Source organism: Melozone crissalis, unplaced genomic scaffold (assembly GCF_028551555.1).
Source record: "Melozone crissalis strain CALT ecotype California unplaced genomic scaffold, PUWL_Pcris_2 ptg000017l_1, whole genome shotgun sequence".
NCBI lineage: Eukaryota > Metazoa > Chordata > Aves > Passeriformes > Passerellidae > Melozone > Melozone crissalis.
Window position 1 is genome coordinate 14,503,862 of NW_026535795.1, and position 21,057 is coordinate 14,524,918.

At 56.8% G+C, this 21,057-nt stretch overlaps 1 protein-coding gene across 10 annotated transcripts in view; it reads left to right on the top strand.

Annotated features, from left to right (window-relative positions):
* The first annotated feature begins 17,905 nt into the window (after positions 1–17,905).
* Positions 17,906–21,057, top strand: part of EPB41L1 (erythrocyte membrane protein band 4.1 like 1) — a 63,695-nt gene continuing 60,543 nt past the window's right edge. For all 10 annotated transcript variants that reach the window (XM_054274850.1, XM_054274852.1, XM_054274854.1 and 7 more), the window contains exon 1: positions 17,906–17,989. The gene's annotated coding sequence lies outside the window, so the exon portion shown is untranslated. The remainder of the gene's footprint in view (positions 17,990–21,057) is intronic.

The window sequence follows — 21,057 nt, forward strand, 5'->3', positions numbered from 1 at the left end:
GGCAGGGGCAGGGGCAGGAGGGGAGGCAGCGGGGGCTCCTGTCCCTCCTGTCCCCCTCCCCAGCTCCTGCTGCCCCTGCCCTGGCAGAGGGAGCTCTGTCCCTGTGCCAGAGGCTGGAAGCTTTCTGTGAGCTGGGAAATCATCTCCATGAGCTCCACTTGTCCCCTTTGTGCCGCATCCCTCTCCAGCCTCTCCCCTCCCGTCTCTCCACTCGTGTTTTGCATCTCCTGCGTCATTCCCTTTCTGCTGCACCCTCCCGCATCTTTCATCCCCCCCATCCCTCCAGCTGTGCTCCTCCTCCTTTCCAGTCTCTCCCTCTTCATCCCCGCTCTGTCTCACAGCCGCTCTTTAATTCAGCAGCTCGGCATTTCCATTTCAATCGCGTTCCTGCCTCCATCCCGGGCAGGAGCGGAGCCAGGGGCTGCCACAGGGACCGTGCTGCTGTCCCCAGCCCGGTGCCACTCCCTGGCCATGGCAGGCTGTCCCCAGGGTGTCCCCAGTCCCATTCCCTGGCCATGGCAGGGTGTCCCCCCGCTGTCCCCAGGCTGTCCCCAGGCTGTCCCCAGTCCCATTCCCATTCCCTGACCATGGCAGGGTGTCCCCATGCTGTCCCTAGGGTATCCCCAGTCCCATTCCCTGGCCATGGCAGGCTGTCCCCAGGCTGTCCCCAGTCCCATTCCCATTCCCTGACCATGGCAGCGTGTCCCCAGGCTGTCCCCAGCCCAGCCCCATTCCCTGTCCAGAGAGGCAGTGACAGGGAGCATCCAGTGCTCCCCAGGGACATCCCCATGGACTCACCACCATTCCCAGAGCACCTGCAGGGCACCACGGACACAGCTCTGTGCCACCTGTGCCCACCCATCCTCGTGGATCCCCCCTGGCAAACTGAGGACCCCATGGCAAAGGCACAGGTGAGTAGGGAGCTCTGGTGAGGTGTCGCAGACATCTTTTATGAAAAATATTTTCTTTAGGGTTTTTCCTCTTGAGAAGCTGAGAGGCCTCAAGAACAAAATGTAAACAATGGTTATCTGCTGCTGTGGAATGAAGCAAGTAGATCTTTGATTAGTCCATGTTAATTGTTTCTAATTAATGACCAATCACAGCCCAGCTGGCTCAGACAGAGAGTCCGAGACACAAGCTTTTGTTATCATTCTTTCTTATTCTATTATTAAGTAGCCTTCTGATGAAATCCTTTCTTCTATTCTTTTAGTATAGTTTTAATATAATATATATCATAAAATAATAAATCAAGCTTCTGAAACATGGAGTCAGATCCTCATCTCTTCCCTCATCTGAAAACCCCTGAGAACATGGTCACAGTGAGGGTGGGTCCCAAGGGCTGCTGGCTGTGGAGCACCCAGAGGGTTTCCAGGGGTTCTGGGAGCAGAGCTGTGCCCTCATCAGGTCTGTGCCCTCACTAGGGCTGTGCCCTCCCCAGGGCTCTGCTCTCCTCCGGGCTGTGCCCTCACCAGGGCTGTGCCCTCCCCAGGGCTGTGCCCTCCCCAGGGCTGTGCCGCCCTCAGGGCTCTGCTCCCCTCAAGGCTCTGCTCACCCAGGGCACCCCTGGGCTCTGAGGCTCCCCCAGTGCAGGTTCCTGCCCAGCTCTGCACACCCTCAGAGCTGCCACAGGATCTGGCAGAGTCTGCTCCTGCCCCAGGGCCATCTCCACATCCTCCTGCTCATCAGGGTGTTTTGGGGGGCTGCTGTTTTGGGGCTGCCTCTCTCTCTCTCTCTGCAGTTTCACAAGGCCCTGTGGGCACAATGCCCTGGTCTGTGCCAAGCATCAGCATCTCTGCTGGCCTGCCCAGGCTGCTGTGTGCCCCCAGGGCACCTGGCATGTCCTGCTCTCCCAGCAGAGCCTCTCTGCCCTGCAGGCACCACCACAGCCACTGCTTTGCCACCAGAGGCACCAGCTGGGCACCAAGGCTTGGTGGCACCATCCCTGCTGGCTGTGACCTTTCAGGAAGCTTTACCCCGTTTCAAGCTGAATATTTGAGCTTTGCACTGGACAATCCTTTGGCCAGATTCTGCCATCTTTGCCCATTTTCATAACACACAGGCAACCACATGGGTTGGGTTTGCTCCTCCTCTTCACCAGTGTGCCCAGTCTCACAGAACCCTGCCCAAGCAGAGGCCAGCCATGCCCTGGCCCTGTCCCCAGCCCTCCCAGGGCCAGAGAGTTTGTGTATAAGTCCAAATGGCCTCTCCCACACTCCTGAATTCCCTTCTTGCACAGCAGCACATGTGAACATCCATCAGAGAGCCCTGAGCTGGCCTGGGACCTGCTGGGACAGCTCCAGTGCTGCCCTGGCCCTCCTGGGGCTCCTCAGCTGCATCAGTGGAGAATGGAGCTGGGAAATCCCATCCTGTGATACCCATGGACATGGGAGGCCCTGCAGTAAATCATCAAAAATTACCCTTTGTGGGTCCCACTACAATGCATCTTTCACAGTTCTATTTCTCCAAATTATCCACTCTTATTGGCAAGGCCATCCTTTGGTCCTTGTTTTCAGCTCCATTTCTCTCTCAGCAATGTCTGTCCTATTCCATGGCATTTCCTGTGAGCAGAACCATTCCTGGTGCACTCCCTGCCCTGGGCTGGGGGTCTGTGAGCAGGGGCTGCCCCCCCTCCCCAGCCCCTGCTGCCTCTCTGAGGCTCAGCCCCACCACATCTGCCTGTGTCCCTCCCAGTGCCACAGCCTGAGCAGGCTCAGTGGGGTTTTCACCCTGCCAAGGGCCTCCAGCCCCCCAGGCTGCTCCTGTCCCCCTCTGCAGGTCCCAGTTAATGGTTAACCTCAGGAGCTTTCCTCCTGGCAAACAGGGAGCCCTTCAACATTCTCCCTCACCTCCTGGTTAAAGAAAAGCCAAGAGGGCCAGTTGGTATCTGGGCAATTCTCTCTGTGCCAGGTGAAGCAGTGCCCACTGCGCAGGTGCCCAGCCAGTGCCAGGGCAGCTCCAGCCACAGCTGTGGCACAGGGCAGAACAGGGGCCAGGTTCACTTGGAGGACAGAATCATGGAATAACAGGGTGATTGGGGTTGGAAAGGACCTTAAAGACCATCTCACCCCACCCCTGCCACGGGCAAGGACCCCTTTGGGCCCAGGCTGCCCATCCCTCACACAAATGAATTTTCAGTTAGATCCAATCAAACAGAACACCCACAACTCCTTTGGGAAATGTTTCCTTTAGGATCTATGGGAGTGCATTTCCAAAACAATGGACTTTAAATGAAGCCTCTCAAACTCCGGCAACCCAGATGGAGAGGCTGGGCTGGATGGAGTTCAGCTGAGCATGGGGGTCCTGCAGGGACCTTGCTGGGGAAAGGGACCCCATTGGGCTGGGAATCAGAACCAGCTGTGTCCTTCTCCAGGGGCAGAGGGAGTGGGAGCAGGGCTGGTGCTCTGATGCACCCAGGGAGCCTCAAGCCCTTTTCCATGGATCAAACTCACTCTCAGTGTGCAGGCAGCTGGGCTGGGGGGCACAGGTCTGATTTGGTGTCTCCAGAGGCAGAGCTGCTGCCCTGGGGTTCAGGTTCTGCTGTGACAGAGCCAGGGGAAGGACACTCTGTGGCCTTGGGAGGGTTTCAGTGGTGGCCCCTGTTGTGGGGCTGGAACCAGAGGCTCTTTAAGGACCCTTCCCACCCAGCTCATTCCAGGACTCTGTGCCAAGCCATGGGCACATGGTGACCCTGGCACCACGAGCAGAGGGGCTGTGCTGCCCCTGGGGACAGCAGCAGAGCCCAGGGCTGTGTCCCTTCAGGCTGGGCTGTACAACAGCCCCTGATCCCCATCCCCTCTGCCATGATAGGGAAAGCAAACAGGCAAAGGAGCTCTGGCTCGGGTTGTTAAATTTTCATGGCGATTTAGCAAGGCTGGTTGAGAGTCATTTTCCAGCTGATTTCAGTTCCTTTGAGCTGCTCCTGGGCTGCAGGGCCTGGGCTGCAAATGTGACAGCAGGGAGCTGCTGCTGTGCTGCTCAGAGCCTTGTCAAGGAGAAAGGCTGGCCTGGCAAAGGGTGCTAGCAGCGTTTGATAAGAGGTGATAATGCTAATTCTGGTCCTAAAACCTTTCTGTAATAGAAATGAGGGGCTTGTATTGATCCCAGCAATTACAGCCACAAAGGGCTCTCACAGCCAGGGAACATCAGGGAACATCCACTTCTGAGCTGAGAGACAGCAGAGGCTCCCTGGATCATGGCTGCTAATCCTGACTGAGAAATTCTGCCTTTGGAGGAGAAATCAGAAATTCATCAGCTGTCAGAAATTGGGCCCTGCTCTCCCCTGGAATCACAGAGTCATGGAATGGTTTGGGTTGGGAGGGACCTTGAAGCCCATCCAGTGCCATGGCAGGGCACTGACCATCCACTCCTGCCATGGCAGGGACACCTTCCACTGTCCCAGGCTGCTCCCAGCCCTGTCCAGCCTGGCCTTGGGCACTGCCAGGGATCCAGGGGCAGCCCCAGCTGCTGTGGGCACCCTGTGCCAGGGCCTCACCACCCTCACAGGGAACAATTCCACATTCCCAATATCCCATCCAGCCCTGCCCTTGCAGCGGGAGCCATTCCCCTTGTGCTGTCCCTCCATCCCATGTCCCCAGTCCCTCTCCAGCTCCCTCCAGGCACAGGGAGGGCCCTGAGGGATGCCAGGACAGCCTGGCCCACCTCTGCCTCAGGGCTGGGTGTCTCAGCAGCCCCTCTGACCCCCCTCTGCCTTCCGTGCCAGCAGGGGCAGGTGGCAGCACCTGGCTCTGCTCCAGTGCCAGCTGGGGCTGTGTCCAAGGTCTGGCATTCCCTGGGGCATTTCTGAGGATTCCTGCAAAGAGCTTTTGCCAGAAAATGTCCCTTGCCATAAAATGTCCCTTCTGGGGTGTCAGTGAGGTGGGCCCTGCATTCCAGGCAGGGCTGATCCCTGGGTCTGGTGCAGCTGGGGGCAGTGTCACCTGCTGGGTGTCCCCATGCTGTCCCGGGGTGTGCCCAGTGCTTGCAGACACATTTCCCAGCAGGAAGGAGCATTCCCAGCCTGCAGCATGGCACAGCCATTGCCCCAGCACAGCTGCTTTCCCCACAGGAGGCACTTTCCTTCCTGCTGTGCCCAGGCCGTGCCCAGGCCATGCCAGGCCTGCAGGGCCTGTGGGCAAGAGTGGTGCCAGCCATGCCAGGGGCAGCAGATGGGGCTGCAGGGGGGCACAGCCCGGGCTGCTCTCTCTGGGTGACCCCTGTGCCCACAGCACAGCCTGGCAGGGAGCAGGGCTGGCATTGTGCCTCAGGGCAAAGCAGCAGGGCTGAGGGCAGGATGTGAAACCCATGGCTCCCCAAGGCAGGCCAGGGGCTCTGCTGTTGCCACATTTCCCTTCACAGAGAAAAGCAGGGCATGATTCTTCCCAAGGATTTCTGAGATTCACATCCTCTGAACCTCAGAGAAAGGGAAAACACATTTCTTATCACTTGCTGTGCCTGTGTTGTGCCACAGTAGAATGCAACATGGAGATTGTTTACCCACAGTGAGGATGTTTTGTGTCCTTGGCCCATCAAGGTGTGTGTGTTGGGACTGTTGGGTGACAGTCACAAGATTCTGTGCAGGATTGAGTGCTTGGCAGATTCAGTTTTAGATGTATAGAATAACATAGTATAATAAAGTAATTAATCAGCCTCCTGATATCCATGGAGTCAGATGCATCACTCTCTCTGCCACCTTTGATTTACAATCTCTGTGCCAGGGGAAGCCCTTGGGGGCTGTGCTGGTGCTCGTGTCTGCCCCAGGACTCATCTGGAGCTGCCCATGTGAGCACCTCCAGTGCCAGTGTGGGAAATGGGTTTGGAGGGAATTCTCCAGGCCTGACACAAGGCCCACACAGTGTGTGCATCTGTGTGCAAACCTTGAGATAGGAAATGCTGACTTGGAAATGCCCTGGAACAGGACAGACATTGCTGAGAGAGAAATGGAGCTGGAAACAAGGACCAAAGGATGGCCTTGCAAATAAGAGTGGATAATTTGGAGAAATGGAACCATGAAAGATGCATTGTAGTGGGACCCACAAAGGGTAATTTTAGATTATTTGCTCTAAGGCATTTACAGCATGGTGTGGCAAAAGCTGAGAGGCCAAGAAACAATTAATAGTGTATTGGAAATAGATGGAAATATTTCCTAATAGTGTGTTAGGAAATAGATGGCTTCTGATTGTGATGGTGTGAATTATAACATCTGCATTGTCTCACCCTCCTCATGAGACTGAAAATAGAATAAAAGTTTTTAAAATGCCTCTCAGTTGCCCCATCTCTGGGTCAGAAAAGGGCACAATCCAACAGCCAGTCTGCAGTGCTGCCCATCCCTGGTGAGCCTTGGCCACAGCTCCCTGATGCCAGGCCTGGGACAGGCCCTGGCTCCCTCCAGGATGGCCAAGCCCATGTGCTGGGGCTGCTGAGGCTGAGCCAGGGCCCCTCCAGGCTGAGCCACCCCCAGGGGACATCCCAGGGGACAGGTGGGGATGGACACCCCTCAAACTCTGCCTTTGCTGGGGGGTTACGCACAGAATGGAGAGTTCCCCCTGCCCCAGCTGGCCACTGGCACTGGGCATCTCCAGCTGTGCCACTGTGGCAGACAAAGCATGTCCCCAAAGCACCCAGACCCACATCCCCCCCAGAGTGACCCTGAGTGTCACTGCCTGCAGTGTCCCTGAGCCCAGGGCTCTGTGCCGACCCCTCTGCTACAAACACAGAGAAACTCCCTTGACTTGGTCACTCACTCACTGCACTGCCCTGCACAGCTCTGCTATGATTGGTATTTCTCTCTGCTTGTTTGAGGCACCACTTTAAGCATTGCTATTTTCACCACAGCAACTTTAATGATGTAAAAAATCTGCTCTGTCCAAAGGATAAAAGCCAGATCTGGTGGTGGTTACTGTTTACTGTTCCAATAAGTCTCATCCATTCCAAGGCCTCAATTCAAAGCCTTCCTCCATGTCTATACCTTCATCCACTGTCTCTGTGAGATCTTGAGAACTCTTTGTGAATCCATTTCCTGCATCTCTCTCTTGTACAATAAAAACTTCTTTGATAATTTTGTCCATCATTTGCTGCACACACTGCAGTATGCAAGGTGTCACTGCCAGTATCACCACAAAACACCCAACAAATACAAACCCATTTTACAACGTTCCCTTGGCCAGCCTCACCCATCCCAGGACTCTGGGGCAGCCTGGGCTCAGCAGAGGCTCAGTGCCCTGCCCAGAACCCCTTGGCTGCTGCCAGCACTGGGGGCTCCGTGGCTCCCCCATGTCCTGTGTCCTTTGTGTGCTGTCCTGTGCTCAGCTGCCATCCCCTGGGGCTGGGGGAGCTCTGGTGAGCCCTGCACTGGCTGCAAGGGCTCAGACGAGAGCACAGTGACCACAGGAGCCTGGCCAGGGAGCAGAGCCTGCACTGCCCCTTCCCTTCTCCTCACTTCTGCACTCATCCATCAGCCAAAGCTGACAGGGGGCTGGAGGTCTCAGCACCACAAATAAACACCCTGAAAAGAGGCCCCCACTGCCAGTCCTGGTGCTGTGCTGCTGGGAGAGGCTCCAGCTGGGTGTTGGACAGGCCTGGCAGGGGCTGGCTCTGCACTGATCTTTATTTTCCAAATATTATTCATGACCCTGTGTGTGATGAGCAGTAACAAGGCTGGGATCTCGCTGAGTGCTGCTGCCAGGGTGCCTGGGCCAGGGAAATTGGCTCTGGATCTTTGGAAGTGCTCTGAGAGCATGAGGGGCTGAGCCTGGCAGCCCCAGGGACGCTGCCTTGGTGCCCTCAGTGCCCTCGGCCACAGGGTCAGGGCTGGCTCATGCCAGAGGCTGCAGTGGATGTTGCTGGGAGCCCAGGGCAGCAGGGGTCTGGGACAAACAGGGTTTGTTTCCCCAGGTCTGATTCTCTCCTCAGCACAGCCCTGGGATTGTGCTCCCTGGCTCAGTGGGGTGCAGCCCTGGCAGATGCTCCTCTGCCCCATGGCAGCTGTGGGGTCCTGTGTCCTCACTGAAACCTTGTTGAGGACCTGAACCCCCCTCTCTGGGGCTGCTGGTGGGGCTGGGCCCCACAGGGAGACACAGCACGGGCCAAGGCTGCAGGAGAGGGAGCAGCACAGCCCTGGGGCCCCCATCCCCATCAGGGTTATGGCATTTGGGAAGGAGCCCCGTGTCCCAGGGCAGGATGAGTGTCCTGTCAGCTTGGGGGACTCCAGTGCCTTGGAAAGGGCAGGGCCAGGCTGCTCCCAGGGCTGGGGGGGCAGCTGGCGAGGGGCTGGCAGGAGGGCAGGGCTGGGCAGTGCTGCCAGCCCTCAGCATCCACCCTGCCTGCCCTGGGGGAGCAGGGATGGAGGGAGCAGGAGCTGCTCCTGCTCTGGCAGGGACAGGGACAGCACTGACCCGGCTCTGGCTGACCCAGGGCTCTCCTGCCGGGTGGGTCAGGGACAGGCTCTGCTGTCCTGGGGGCTGCAGAGCTCCAGTTCCCATCAGACAGGCCCAAGGCTGGCACAGAGCAGGAGGGAGCACCTGGAGAGTACCTGGCACCGAGAGGGGAGTGAGGTGGGTGCCCATCGAGGAGAGAGACTGCCCTGCCCTGCCTGCCCTGCCCATTCCATCCCATCCCTGCCCACTGATGCCAGCAGTGGCACTGCGGCTCTTGGGAGCACACAGGACACCTTCTCCAAGCCCAGGGGTTTTGCCTTCAGGGAGGGCTGGCCCACCCTATAGCTGCACTTGGGATCTGTTTCTGCCCAATCTCTAGGTGAGTTTCTGATGTTCTCTGGGGTGCTTGGTGAGAGATGGGAGCCATGTGAATTCTGCATGCAAACCCAGAAGCACCATGGCAACATCCAGACCTCAGTCCAGAGTGTTTAGCACCAAATGTGGCTTTAGCAGAGGTTTGTGTAAGCTGTTCAGCCCTCCCCATTTGCTGATCCCACACCAGAGTCTTCTTTTTTGTACCTGGCAAAGCCTTGCAGCCTCACTCAGCCGTGCTGGATTTGTTGTTGTATGCAAGGGAAGCTTTTCCTGGGTTCCCTTCATTCAGCTGGCACCCCAGGAAGGATTGGAACCACACTGCAACCACAATATCCACTGATTGCTCTGGAGATGCTGGAGGCAGCCCCTGCTCGTGGTGATCCACATCCCTACTGCCTCAGCAGAGAGGGGAGGGGTCCCCACCTCCTCCCCAGGTGTGGAACCCAGCTAGGAAGCACAAACTGCTGGGGACCCTTGGGGAAGAAAATATTGTTCTTCCTACAGCGATCCCAAATCCTCCCCGTATGAAGCTGAGTCTCAAGCATGTCTTAAAGCCATCGACATTTAAATCATCAGGTATGAAGCTGAGAGAGGTCCTTGAGAGCTGCCAGCCCAGCCTGGGCAGGGGAACCCGCCTGGCAGCAGCTTGGCGAGCTCCAGCACCCTGCGTGTCCCCAAGAGAATGCACAGAGGTGTGGGAAGAGGCTGCTGTGAGCACTCTGTAACCTGACACCTGCAGCCAGAGCCGCTAATTAGGCTGCTAATTAGAGTTAATGATGGCCGGGATGCTGCTCCTGGAGTGGAGGTCATTAACTCCCTCAGGCTGTGGCCAGGTGACCACCACGGCTCAGCTGAGTGTCCCCACAGCCAGCTCAGCCCCCGGGGCTCTGGGGACATTTCTCCAGGCTGGGCTGGGCAGGATGAAGAAGTTCCGCATGGCTTGCTGACTTTCCACATAAGCAGATCCTTAGATCATTCCTGACCTGTTATTTTAGGACATGAAATAACACAATGCACACATTGCTGTTCTCAAGGTAAAAGGGGAAGTTTAGTTTCTGACTTTAACATTTATAGATTTCCAAAAGTGACAGTAGATTGGAGGGTAACAGTGCCACCTCTCCAATGATACTGGACAAACTAACAGTCCATCAAATTTCTCTTCTTTTATAAAAGAATACAATAAGAAAGAATAGAACAAGTTATTTACAAAAGAATAGAATAAGTGATTTACAAAATGTATGTAAAAAAGTTCATTACAAAAGTGTAAACATCAGAAGGCTGAAAAAAATCTTAAATAATCAAAGCAACATTGACCCTCTCTTGATTTATCTTCTGCCATTCCAGCTTTTAGCTTTCCAATTTTCCTGCCTTTCATTGAACCACTGAGGTTGGAAAAGACTCCAAAATCATCAAGTCCAACCAGTGACCAGCACCACTGTGGTCACCAGTAAGCCGTGTCCCCAGATGCCACATTCTCACATTCCCACACCTTTTGAACCCTTGCAGGATGGCACCTCTGGTGCTGTGCCCAGCAGTGTTAGAAGCCAAGACTGTCACATGGTCACCTGCTCCATGTGCTGGGACACCAGGGGCTGCTCATCTCAGATATCTCAAACCCACAACAGATGGCTTCTTTCTTTTTTTTTTTTTTTTTTTTTTTTTTTAGGCATTCCCTTCATGCCTATGACTCTTAATAGAAAAATCCATACAGTCTCAGGATGTTTGCAGTGAGAAGGAAGAGCCTGGGCAGCAGAAAAGGTTATGCAGGACAAAGTCAGGCTCTTGGGCAGAAATGCCACTTTCTGCTGGTCAGGGGGGCCTGGGGTTCCTGCTGGGAATGGCACTGCAGCCTCCTCTGGGGCTCCATCCATGCAGGGATTCCCCTACCAGGGAATAACTGCAACAACTCCCTGATTCAGGAGGCTGAGCAATTGCTTTATTAAGCTATACTATATTAATTACACTATACTAAAACTATATCACACTACAGTGTCTTGGTTTGGAAAGCCAGGAGTCTGCTAAGGAAGGCAGGAGCCTCCCCTGAAATGGAAAATGTAAACCCTCCCCACCCCTCCCAATTGCTATACATTTTAAATTAAGGGGCTCTCAGGCAAAACTATAGGAGAAGGAAATAACAGTTCTTTAATAGGGAAAGGAAAAAAATAAAAGGATAAAATAAACAATGCAGTACACTAGAACAACACTGCCAGAGTCAGAACCCAACCTGACACCCTGTGGGTCAGGGTGTTGGCAGCAGTCCCATTGGAATTGTGGCTCAGCCCTCCTGCAGTGTCAGGGGTGGTTCTGTTGGAGCAGGGATCCTGTAGAGAAGGATGTATTTATTCTTCCTCTGAAGATCCAGTGGGAGAAGAGGCAGCTGCTGTTCCTCTGGGGAATCCAGTGGAGAAGCCGTGCTGGTGTCTCCAAACCTCTGGATTATATCTGGGTAGCAATGCTTGGCTCCTCCCTCTGGGCTCACATCTCCCAATGGGATGCTGGAGTTCTTATCAGCCATGCAGTGACATTCAATAGCTGTTATCAGCAATGTCCCCTCTCGAGGGAGGTGTGAATGTGGTCACTCAAAGAGAGATAAGGCAAACTGCCCACTTGACAAAGGTAATCTGCCATGCAGATGGGAATGGGAAACACCTTGCATTGCAATCTGGAATATAAAGAAAACCCCGTGACCCTTTCAGACAGTCAGGACACAGCTTTGACCCAATTGGCCAATCCATCCAAACACCAATCACCAGTGTCCAATTAACATATCAGTCTCATTAAACAATCTCTATAAAACATTCCACATGTGCCAAACAACAGGAGCAGCATGTAGAGATAAGAATTGTTTTCTCTTCTCTCTCTGAGCTTTCTCAATGCCTTCCCCAGAAAAAATTCTGGGAGAGAGAATGATGTCTCTCTCTGTTCACAGAGTATGTGAGTTCCACAGGGCTCCCCAAAGCTGAGGGAGGCAGGACAGGCAGTGTTAGGGAGCCTCCATCCTCCTCACCATCACCAGCAGGGATGAGGAGCTGGGCAGGAGGATGAGGTGACGTGGGCAGGGTGGGTTAAAGCAGCACACGTCTCCACATCCCCACCCATCCCTGCCCTCCCTCTGGGCTCAGCTGCTCCAGGGGGACAGGCTGCTGTCCCTCATCTTTGCTCTGACCCTGCCACCTCCAAGCTGGCAGTTAATGGAGCTGTTAGAGCCTTCCCTCGAAGCAGAGCATGGCAGGGGCTCCCTAAGGAGAACTGCACCTTCCTGGCAGCCTCAGGATGGGCAGCACAGGATGGGCAGACACAACAGGATATCCACTGCTCTGCCTGGCACAGCCTGGGGCAGAGCCTGGGCATCCCCACAGAGCATGGCAGTGCCACCCTGCAGGGCTGGTGCAGGATTGCATCCAGCTGGTCCCTGCAGGGAGCCTGGCTATGGAGGGAGCGGATCCAGGGGCTCAGGAGCCACAGCTGGGGCTGGAGCAGGACCTGCCCAGCCCTTCCCATGCCCCTCACACCCCACAGCACAGCAGGAACGCCTTGGCAGCACTGTCACTGTCTCTGCTCTGCTGCAGCACCAATGCTCTCTTTGCACCTGGTTCCAGCTGTGCTGGGTGGCACCAGGGACCCCACACCCTGTCCTGGGTCTTTGGACCAAATATTCCTTCCTCCCAGTGTCCCAGGGGTGCTGCAATGCTTCCACTGCAGGCTTCCCTCCTGCAAGGCAGCAGGTGGGATGTGTCCCAACTCTGACACTGGTCATTAATCTCTTTGATTAATTAAAAATGCATTTCCTGCCCTTTTATTCCTATTTTTCCACCATGTGCATAACTACCTACAGTATCCCAACTGTCTGAAGGGCAGGCACTGAGAGCATTTGGTGAGAAGGTCCTTGGGAGCCCTTGGGAAGCAGAGGATGAAGGCAGTGGGATGTCTGCTCATCCCCTGAGACTCCAGGGCTGCAGACATGCAGGGATAATAAGGGCTGGATTGCCAGATCTGGTGACAGTCCCTGACGACATCTGTCCCAGAGACTTCTTTGAGCTTGGGATCCCACTCAAACAGCCTGGAGGAAGATGGCATCAAGAGCTGCAAATGTTTTCTTTGGCTGGAAGCGTTTACCTGAGCTGCCCAGCATTCCCACCACCCAAAGGATGAAGGGCAGGAGGTGCCCAGGAGCTGCAGCAGCTGTGGCCCCTCTCCTGTGGGTGCCACCCGTGCCCATGGGCACCCCAAGCCTCCTGTGGGGGGTTTTGCTGGAGCAGAGGAGCACACAGGGAGTGTCTCACTGATCCCAGCTGGCAGCCAGCTCCCCAGGCTCACAAAGGGCCTTTTCATGCCCTGCATAAACAAGCAAGAGCCATGAAAGGTTGTTATCGCAGAGCATCAGCACCAGCAGCAGCTCAGGCAGGAATTCCCAAAATAACCCAAAATTCCCAAAAGGCACAGACATACACACACCCCCCCTTTTCCCTCCTGCTGGGGTTTGGGGAATGTGGGCTTTGGGTGCCTCCAGCCCCTCTGCAGAGCCCTGCAGCCCCAGCTCTGTCCCCCTGTGCCAGGCAGGGCCTCCTTCAGCTCAACACAGCCCTGCTCCAGCTCCTGCTGCAGCCCTGTGTCAGTTTGTTTGAACAGACAGGTGTCTGCTGAGGAAGGCAGGAGTCTCCCTTGAAATGGAAAATATATACCCCCTCCCTCTGAATTGTCACAATTTTGAAATTAAGGGGCTCTCAGGCAAAGATATGGGAGCAGGAATAACAGTTCTTTAGTAGGAAAATTAAAAATACAAATGTAATAATACAAAAAGCATCTCTGCCAGAGTGATCATAGGCCCTGGCCCCTGTGTGTCAGGGTGGTGTCCCAGCCCCATCCCATGGGGGCTCAGCCCTCCTGCAGTGCCAGCTGTGGCTCTGCTGCAGCAGGGATCCTGCACAAGGGGGGAGTTTTCCTCTGCAGCTCCAGGGCTGCTGCAGATGGGCCTGGGCTCCCTCTGGCCATGCAGGGCAGCAGAAAGCTGCTCCTCTGGCAATGCAGGGGGCAAAGGCTGCTGTGCTGTGCCAGGCCCAGATTGGATCCAGGTAGGAATGCTTGGCTCCTCCCCTGGGCGGAGCATCTCCCCATGGGATGCTGGGATTGGATCAGCCCTGCAGGGACACTCAGTGGCCATGGACAGAAGATAATTAATAATTAATGGCCCATGAAGAGAAGAGATCTTCTGGAGGGAGGATTGGCTGTGGGAGAGATAAAGAAAACTGCCCAATGGACAGAGGATAACTGTTCATAACCTCTGACAGATGGGGATTGAACACACAGCCCCAGCCACATCTTCTGACCTGAGACATCCATGGAGCAGCCTCAGCAGGGCTGGTGATGGCTGCACATGGCCCATCCCAGCACTGGGGCTGTGAGGGCTGCCTGAAGGTTTGCTCTGGGCCTCCAAGAACTTCAAGAGCCCCAAGGTGCTCTTCCTTGCAGGAGGTTTTTTTCCATGGCTGCACCCTGGAGCTGGGCCCCAAGCTGCACCCCTCTGATCGATCTCCTTCAGAGAAGAGCAGGTTTCCATGCAGAAATGCATTCCAGAGGCACTGCTGGAGGATGGGCTGCTCCTCTTGGCTTTCCTTCCCATAAAGCCAGGCCAGAGTCACTGCAGAGGTAAATTGAGAGGGGAAAAGTTGCTGGAATGAAAGAGCTGGAATGGAGAGTCTCAAGGAGATAGAGCCATAGACCCAGTCTGGCTTGGGTTGAAAGGACCTTGAAGATCATACAGTTCCACCGCCTGCCATGGCAGGGACACCTTCCCTTGTCCCAGGCTGCTCCAAGCCCCGTCCAGCCTGGCCTTGGGCACTGCCAGGGATCCAGGGACAGCCCCAGCTGCTCTGGGCACCCTGTGCCAGGGCCTCACCACCCTCACAGAGAACATTTTCTTCCTAACAACCAATCTAAATATCTGGTCTCTTAGTTTAAAACCATTGCCCCTTGTCATGTCACCATCTGCCTGTGCAAAAAGCTGCTCTCCCTCATTTTTATAAACCTAAATCACTGCAAGGGGCTCTGAGCTCTCCCTGGAGCCTTTTCTTCTCTAGGCTGAACACCCCCAGCTCTCCCAGCCTGTCCCAGAGCAGAGGGCTCCAGCCCTTGGAGCATCTCTGTGGCCTCTCCTGGACTCAGTGCAGCAGCTCCACATCCTTCTGGTGCTGGGTCCCAGGGCTGGGGCAGCTCTGCAGGTGGGGTCTCACCTGGGTGGGCAGAGGGGCAGAATCGCCCCCTGACCTCTGCTCACTCCCCTTTAATGCAGCCCAGGATGTCTCCCTGGGCCAGTCCTGTCCTCATTTATTTGTGGGGTTTTTGTGCTGATTCTGCTGGACAGAGGGAACCTGGTCAGGCCATCCTCACCTGGGATTACCTCACTCTCAAAGAGGGAGATTTGCCCATGCAGCTCCCAGGGCTCACAGGTCCCTCTGCTCACACTGAGGTTGCAGGAAGCTCCAAGGTTTCCCTTGTGCACCCATGGAAAACCAGGCTGGACACTGGACAATGGACAGGCAGAAGGGCAGCTCCACCAGCTGAGAGTGCCTGAATTTGGGGCTTAAAACAGCTGTGTTTTCTGGAAATGTGTTCAATTCATCTGAAAAAAAAAACCTGAACAAATGCCAGCTCCCTTAAATGTCTTTACATTTCTTGAAATACCTTTTAATTTTCAGTTAAGTTCCTGAAAGCCTTGCAAAATTTACACTTCCTTAGTGTTTTCTGGGGAATAGAGAAGTCTTGCTGTCCCCTCCCTGCCCACCCCATTTGCCATGTGTGGCGTTTGCTCCCATCACTGCAGTAGGAATTGGGCAGGGATGCAGGAAAGCTCATTTATCAGATATTGAACAGCCAGGAGAGCCCAGCACAGCTGTGGCCACGAGAGCTCCCAGGGGATTATTTTGCCAGGGCAGCTCCTTCCCTCTCCTCAGCAGGTGCATTTTCCATGCCTTCAGGGCTGTGGGAGGGATTCAGGCTTTGGCTTGGTGGTCAGGGGAAAACAGGCTGGGCTGTTTGCAGCAGTGCGAGACGAGGAGTGAAGGATTCCCTGGGGAAATCTGTTCTGTAAGTTCTTCTTCCAGCTCCTTGGCTCCCAAAGGGGATCCAGCATCCCAAGGGAACAGCGACATTAAGGATATGTGTACTCAGAGTGCTGCCAGTGCAGTCACCCACTGACTTATCTGACCCAAATTCACTCCAAAGAGTGAATTAACATTTACATTTCCCAGACTTTCCTTTGGAGTGTGACAGAACCCCCTGAGCAGCCATCACTGTTTTCCCTTTGAAGGCCTGCAAGATGAATGCAGACAGTCACAGCAGCTTGCACACAACTGCAATTATTTCTTTTTTCAACAGCACAGTGCAGCTTTTCTCCTGTATAAATTCCCTACAAATTCACACCAGTTGTGTCCCTTGCAGCAAATGCTGTCCCTTGTGGAGCAGGCACAGCACCTCTTCAGCGCTGTCCCTTGAGGATGTGCAGCAGTGAAGGTTGGGAGGGAAAGCTGTGCCTGCACAGGGGATCTCAGCAGCCAGCTGGAATATTTATTTGTAAATGAATGCCCTCCCTCAAGTTGGCTCCCATGCAGGGGGTGTTTCTTTTTTTTTCCAAGAGGTTCCTGCTATTTACCCAACTTTCCAGCTGGGCTTCTCCGCTGCACAAAGGGCAGGACCTGCCTGAGTTTGTACAGTGAGTCAACAGCTCAGCAGGGGATTAGAGCCCACAATCCCGCTGGCATCGATGCCTTGGCTCGAACCACTGGACCATGCAGCCTCATTTTGTTCCTGGTACTCTCTGCTGGTATGTGGTTTGTCAGGGAAAAAGCGTCAGCGTGGCTCATAAAGGAGGCACTTTCTAAAGCATTCACACAAAGCCTGCCTCATCCCAGCACCCTGCCCAGCCCTGGTGCTGGGGGTCAGGCTCCCTGTGGGACTGGGAACTGCAGGATTCCCTGGGGCTGGGGGGACAAAGCTGAGGAGCAGCACCCGGAGGCAGCTGGCACAGAGCCCTGGCACCCAGGGTTGCCAGCAGGTGACCATGTGCTGACACCCTGTGACTGCCTGGCTGCACAGGACGGGCACTGGCTCCAGGCTGGAGCTTCACTGCTGGGAAGGGTCCCCAGCCTCCCTCACACCTCTGGAGGCCTTTTCTGTCCCTCACACAGGAGAGACACCGAGGGCAGCTGTGGCACCAGGTAAGGGAACAAGGCAGGCCCTGCAGGACACTCAGGGTGCTGTTGGGAATCCTGCTCGGTGCAGGTGAGCAGAGGGCACCAGGAACTGAGCTGGGAGCCACCACAGCTCTGGGAATGGGGAACCCAGAGCCCAGGGCTGGGCTGGCACCTCCCTGCAGCTTCCACTGCTCAGGGTCTGCCACACAGCGGGGCAGAGAGGGCTGAGTGGGCACCTCCCTGTCTGAGATCCAGCCCCATACTCAGGGCTTGCACTGGGAGCGGAGTGGCCACTGCATCCCTGCTGTGCATCCAGTGCATCCCTGCTGTGTATCCAGAGAATCCCTCTCCATCCAGTGCATCCCTGTGCCCCCAGTGCATCCCTGTTGTGCATCCAAGTGTGCCCATGCATCCCACGTGTCAGTGCTGTGGGTGCACGCAGATTTTGAAGAGCAACAGCCTCCCCTTTCCTGAGGGGCTGCTTGCCCTGCCACCCCGAAAATGCACAAGTCTGGCAGCTGCTGGTGTGGAGATGTCCCGGGGCCGGCTCACGGGTGTGCCCCCAAACGCTGCTGCTGGGCAGCCCGGGGTGCCCCACGAAGGGCCGGGCAGGACCCGCCGCGTGTCCCGCACGGGTGACAGAGGAGGCTCAGCAGGGACGGGACCGGGGGGCGGGGACTGAAGGTACCGGGACCCCGGAGACCCCGCCCGTGGCCGGGGGCGCGTCCCGCGGGACGTGCGTGGGGACCCGGGGGGCCCTCGGTGTCCCGGGGGCAGAGGGAGCCCCGCAGCCCCCGCAGGCCCCGCAGCCCCGCGGGCTGGGAGCGCTCGGGGCGGGGGCGGTGCGGGCGGTGCGGGAGCCCCGGGCCCGGGCGGGGGCGGTGCGGGAGCCCCGGGCCCGCCCCTCCGCAGCGCCGCACCGCGCCCGGCCCGCCCCGCGCTGCGCCGCGCCCGCCGCACGGCGGGGCAGGAGCGGGCACGGACGGGCAGCGGCGGCGGCCGCGCCCCGCACACGGCGGCGGAACGGAGCCGAGCCGAGCGGGCAGAGCCGAGGTGAGCGGCCGGGGTGCGGGGCCGGGCAGCCCCAGGTGCGGCGCGGGCTGTGAGGAGAGAGGCGGGCAGGGCTCAGCCCCGGGCCGGGAGCGCTGCCCCGAGCCGGGCCTGCCCTCAGCGGCGGCGGCGGCGCATCCCGCTCCGTGTCCCGCCGGGATGCTGCGGGCGGGGCTCCGGTCCCGGCGGCTCCGGGCAGGCGGCAGCGCCGGCCCCGTCCTGCAGCAGCGACCCGGCCATCCCCGGCAATGCCGAGCCCCGGGGATCCGAAGCCCCGAGCTGCGGCAGCACATTGAACCGCCGGGCTGTGATTTGAGGGAGACGATTTACATTAGAGGGAGAATGTGGAGAGAGCCAGGAACAACTTGGAATGGGTCCTCGCATATTTCTGTGGTTATTTTTGGAGTACCGTCATATGGCAGGAGGTGGGCTCTGGAGGTATCCTTGAGCTCAGCATTTTCTCCATAGGCTGGTTACCCGGGAGATTGTACTAGAGGACCTGCGTGGCCCTTTCCCCATCAGTGGTTTCTGTATTTCCCATCCTGTTTCTCTGTATTGTTCCCTCAGCCCGTCTCGGTGGGGACCCTCCTGTGGGCAGACAATGGTCGGGGTGTGCGGCTGGGCAGTCTCAGTGTGCTGCAGGCGATGGCAAAGCTGTGCTTCATTCAGCTGTGGATGCTGTGAGGTGACTCCTGATCAGCCCCTTCTCCATTGCTGTGCATGAGGTGTGGCTTCTCCAGCATCCCCAGCGAGACCAGCCCATGCCTCCACCTCCTTCCCGCACTCAGCTGCCACTTTCCCTCCAGCTTTCTCCTGCTGCACTTGCCCAAAGGGAATTTTACTCCAGAAAAGCTCGGGGTGTGGGGAGGCACGTTGTTCCTCTGCTCTGCCCCTCGGGAGTCTGCACGTCCCCTGGCTGTGCCAGGCCCCTCGGACACGGCTGGGGAGCGGCTCTGGTGGCTTCAGCTGTGTGTCCTTGTTGCCATGGGGCGAGTTTGGAGCTGAGGGGAGCCTGCCTGGCTTTGGGTGATGGTTCTTGCAGGAAGGGAATTCATTAATGACTCTAATGATGTTGGTTCGGAGTCTGGCTCGCAGGCACGGCGCCGTCTGCGGGGCTCCCCGGGGTGCTGGGTCTCTCCATCCCGACCTGTCTGCTGCCTGCAGGAACACAGGGCATCTTCTGGAAGCTGTGGCAGGTCCAGAGCTCCCCTCCTTACCCAAGGATGGCCTCTGTGTTTGGAGTCCAGGAGCAGGGTGCAGCTGTCTCCTGTGGGCCCTGAGCCCCTCTGGGAGGGGAGGATTCCATCTCCTCTCCTCTTCCCTCCATCCCTGTGCCGTGGGGATTGCTCTCCTCCATGCAGCCGTTCCCAGCAGAGCCCTGGGGTGCAGAGCCTGTGTTTGGCTCCCTTTGGCAGGAGATGGGTTCTTCCCCTGCTGCTTTGGCTGCTTGTGGATGTTGTGCCTAGGACTACCTGATTTTTACCAATTTTTGAGATATGAGCATTCTCCAGAACTCTTAGGGGAGATGTTTTGGTCAGGAGGAAGCATCTAGAAAGGGTTTTTGGAGTCCAGCATGGGGTTTCTGAGCTAGGGGTATGAGTGTTCCTGGTGTGCAGAAGATTTTGGTGCCTTCCCTGTGCAGACACAGAGCATGCTGGGGCCCCTTCCCTGGGCTGCCAGCCCCACCACAACCTTCCAGGGTGATGTGTGATGTCTTTGTGGCTGGCTCGGCTGAAGGAGTCACTGCAGCATAGAATGGGGAAAGTCTTTTTCTTCCCCCAGGCAGCTGAGCTCCCTGTTGAGCTCTGGGTGATGACCTTGGTCCTGGTGAGGAGCTGGATCCCTCCCTGCTTTCTGGAGTTACATGAAGGATTTCTGCTGGCAGCACCGAGCCCTCGTCCCGCGGGGTTCCGCCGTCACTCCGGGCATCCTGCCTGTCTTCCCCTCTGTCCAGCACTGCTGGGACTTCTGCTTTCCTGCAGGAACCTTCCAGACCACTCAGGTGCCTGACTAATTCTGTCCCTAACAGAAGAAATCTTTCCCATAACTAATTAGGGTTTCTAAATTAGGAAGCTGCTGACAATGACCTGTCGGTTAAAGGGCAGGGGTTGGGCTTGGCTCTTCCCTGAGCTTCCTGCTCAGGCTCACAGACCCCACTGGAGTGTCCTTTGCCTCAGTTCTCCTTGGCTGTGCACTTGGGCCGTTTCCCTGCTGCCTGGGCACGGGGCTGTGGTGCAGGGTGGCAGCTGGGACACGATGGGAGCGCGAGGAGCAGGGCTGAGCTCTGTCAGAGCAGCGTGGGCGGCTGCCAGGCCTGCCTGTAGTAGACTTGCATGCGGTGCCTGTCACTTGGAGGTCTGAGCTGAGCCTGAAGCTCCCTCTGCCAAAGGAGAAACACAAAACAGTGGCAGTCCCTGGGTGCTGGGAGCTCCTGCACAGGGGAACTTGTGCATGCATGAACACCTGACTCTCTGGCAGCACCTAAAGCGTGCTGGGGCTGTGACAGCCATGGCTGCGGGGCTCATTGTTCTCCTCAGAGCACTCAGTGCCTCTGAGTCAGCAGCTTTGGGTTTGTCACAGGCTGTGCAGGTCTGTGGTGCTGGGCCCTGACCCTGTGCAGGGGATGTGGGCTCTCAGCCTGGGATCAGAGGCACTGGGAGCTCGTGCTGTCCCTTGAGCCTGGAAGGAGCTGGGTCTGTGTGAGCTGCAGGAATCTCCAGCCTCCCTCAGGAGCCCCTTCCAGCCCCTGCCCTGTGCCACTCAGGGCTGTAGAGCTGAGCATCATCACTGCTGCTGGCCAGGCTGGTCCTTCAGGGTGCTCCTGTCTGGATCACAGGAGGGGGAAGGCATGGTTGGAGGAGACTGTCCCTGATGGGGACCTGCTGCAAGGCTCCCTGTGGCTGCAGATCCAGCCTTCCTCTCCTTCCAGCCCTTGAGGGGAACCTTGTGGGTTGTCCAGGACCCAAGTGTGTCTTCAGACAAAGAGGAGGAAGTCTGGGCAGCCACGTTTTCCAGTGTGGAAGCAGTGGCTGCTTCCTGCAGCAGCTCCTGTGCACAGAGAGTGTCCCTGG